We start from the raw sequence: 3,560 nt of genomic DNA, 5'->3' as shown, positions 1-3,560 counted from the left end.
TCCCATTGACTTCAATTTTACTAGGGCTCCTTGGTGCCACACTCGGTCAACTGCTGCCTTGATGTCAAGGGCAGTCACTCTCACCTCTGGAATTCAGCTCTTTTGTCCATGTTTGGACCAAGGCTGTAATGAGGTCTGGAGCCGAGTGGTCCTGGCGGAACCCAAACTGAGCATCGGTGAGCAGGTTATTGGTGAGTAAGTGCCGCTTGATAGCACTGTCGATGACACCTTCCATCACTTTGCTGATGATTGAGAGTAGACTGATGGGATTTGTCCTGCTTTTTGTGGACAGGACATACCTGGGCAATTTTCCACATTGTCGGGTGGATGCCAGTGTTGTAGCTGTACTGGAACAGCTTGGCTAGAGGCGCAGCTGGTTCTGGAGCACAAGTCTTCAGCACTACAGCTGGGATGTTGTCGGGGCCCATAGCCTTTGCTGTATCCAGTGCACTCCTACCAATACTGTCATGGACAGATGCATTTGCGACAGGTAGATTGGTGAGGACGAGGTCAAGTAAGTTTTTCCCTCGTGTTGGTTCGCTCACCACCTGCCGCAGGCCCAGTCTAGCAGCTATGTCCTTCAGGACTCGACCAGCTCGGTCAGTAGTGGTGCTACCGAGCCACTCTTGGTGATGGACATTGAAGTCCCCCACCCAGAGTACATTTTGTGCCCTTGCTACCCTCAGTGCTTCCTCCAAGTGGTGTTCAACATGGAGGAGGACTGATTCATCAGCTGAGGGAGGACGGTAGGTGGTAATCAGCAGGAGGTTTCCTTGCCCATGTTTGACCTGATGCCATGAGATTTCATGGGGTCCAGTGTCAATGTTGAGGACTCCCAGGACCACTCCCTCCTGACTGTATATCACTGTACCGCCACCTCTGGTGGGTCTGTCCTGCCGGTGGGACAGGACATACCCAGGGTTGGTGATGGAAGAGTCTGGGACGTTGGCTGAAAGATATGATTCTGTGAGTATGGCTATGTCAGGCTGTTGCTTGACTAGTCTGTGGGACAGCTCTCCCAATTTTGGCACAAGTCCCCAGATGTTAGTAAGGAGGACCTTGCAGGGTCGACTGGGCTTGGTGTTTTGCCGTTGTCGTGTCCGGTGCCTCGTGGTCCGATGCCGGGTGGTCCGTCCGGTTTTATTCTTATTATGACTTTTCGTAGCGAGATTTTACAACTGAGTGGCTTGCTCGGCCATTTCAGAGGGCAATTAAGAATCAACCACATTGCTGTGGGTCTGGAGTCACATATAGGCCAGACCGGGTAAGGGCGTCAGGCTTCCTTCCCTAAAGGACATTAGTGAACCAGATGGGTTTTTACGACAATCCGGTAGTTTCATGGCCATCATTACTGATACTAGTATTTTAATTCCAGATTTTTATTTAATTAATTGAATTTAATTAATTAATTGAATTTAAATTCGCCAGCTGCCGTGGCGGGATTTGAACTCATGACTCTGGATTTTAGTCCAGGCCTCTGGATTACTAGCCCAGTAACATAACCACTATGCTACCGTACCCTAACAAGTGGGACAAAGAATGGGTCTGTTCAAGAGCTGAAAACCTCCACCCTGCAAGTCAGTACCCCTGGACAGTTGAAGAGGCTTAACTGTCTGTGAAAAGGTCCTTTTTCTGTGGTTTATGGAGTCACAGTTGTCTTTTTTGATTAGCACATCTGCATTCGTGGAAGAATTATGTGTTAAAGGGGTCAACGGGCCCATTCTTTGTCCCACTTGTTAAGGTACTAAACTGTGATTATGTTTTGATTAGTGGCTTAAAACCCTGAATAACCGGTATCACAGTCCTGCTGATAGGAAACTGCCGCATGTTCTTAAATTGTGCAGTTTGCCTGAACCTGTGGTGCTGTAGATCTGTGCATCAGGCATGTGTTAGCTCACTAAGACCTCAAAAAATGTTCGTATGGTCCTTTCCCCTTAATATAGTCTCCACGTCTGTATAGCACTGAAACAGGTGTTGGATGGTTAGCCCGTTTAGCCACGTTGGTTCCTGTTACTTAAAGGATGGAGTGGGGAGGGGGGAAAGTTATGGTGCTCAAGATGGGCGGGGACAGGTCATGCCAGTGAGAGTGGTAGTGGAAGTGGCAGCAAGGGAGGGGGAGTTGCAGCAGGGGAGTGGGAGCTGGAGTCTAATCCTCGCTGTTGGAGGGACTTCTTAACAAGCTATCCTGAGCAGTGACTTAAAGTAGCGGAGTATTTGTTTTAAATAATACAGATTTCCCTGGATCACCACTAAGGAAACCCTATAAAATAACCTTTTCCTTTGATTGCTGTCCTCCTTCCCCTACCATGAATCACTCCTCCCTCTGCCATGATCAGACCCTATGTCAGCCTTAAGGACAGATGTTGAGGTGTGGGATCCAGTCAGGTGGGAGAGGGATGGATCCAGTTCCAGTGGGTGAGTGAGAGTGCAGCACTGGCAGGGGGGACTCTTGCAATAAATCATCCCTCTGCCAGAGTTGCTCTCCCTTGCTGTGACAGGACTGTTCCCACTATCACCTGGCTTGGCATGACCTTGAGGCCAAAGGCTCCTCATGCAGATTCATGAAAGCTGCATTCCCAGCTCCAGAACACCTATCTTGGGAGGTTTAGAGATAAGCGAGTAACAAATATCATCCACCTTGGAGTTCTAACTTCGGAGGGTCCAAACCAATTTCAAACACAGGTAAAAACAAACCTGCAGCCTCTTCACCACCCTTCATGCAACTCTGAAAGTTTCTATCATGTAAGTGCTATTTTAACTGCTTTCATGTGGAAGTTGACTTTGCTTGTACCAGCTCAAACCATAAATTATTTTCTCCACATGTACATTGCAAAGTTTTCTTATGCATCAATTTGAAACAATCTATTGCATTTCTATCTGAATGCCTGTTTGAATGTTCATCTAAACTCAATGTCACAAAACGTGTCCTTAAAGCTGGTGTTAAAAAGCCATCTTTCTTTGAACACTGATAGCTAAACTATTGAAACTGAAATTAGAATTCAGATAATCTGGCCAAATGTAATTAACAATTCATCCATCAATTTAGAATATCCAATAAAGCACTAATATCACATGTCTTTAAAACTGAGCAACAATCAAGTTATCTCTCTGTGTAACATGCTCACCATTAGTGGAGTTGGGAATGTCACCATTCTCATACAAATGTTCACAAGTCCCAAGAATTCATACGCACAATGTATCTGACAGTCTAAACAAGGGAACTGAATCAAAACTTGTCCCCGCTGCACCACTTTAACCATTATGCTGTTAGTACAAGTCAAGTATTATTTCCAATTACCAGACAAACATAACATGAAGGTAACTAGCACCACAATTTGATCATCAGCTATGTGTGCCAATATCAATTACTTCATTGTTTTTATGATTCCATTATTCCACACACTACATTTATTGCTTCCTGCATTACTCTTGGAACTTACTACACTACAAAATAAAGGACAAGAAATTCTAAACCAGATTGTATCGCCATTATATATTTCATGAAGTTGCATTTAACAGATGTCCATACATATTACAGTATGCCAAATTAAGTACTTATC

This window comes from Heptranchias perlo, chromosome 33 (assembly GCF_035084215.1).
Source record: "Heptranchias perlo isolate sHepPer1 chromosome 33, sHepPer1.hap1, whole genome shotgun sequence".
Taxonomy (NCBI): domain Eukaryota; kingdom Metazoa; phylum Chordata; class Chondrichthyes; order Hexanchiformes; family Hexanchidae; genus Heptranchias; species Heptranchias perlo.
This window is presented reverse-complemented; position numbering follows the sequence as displayed.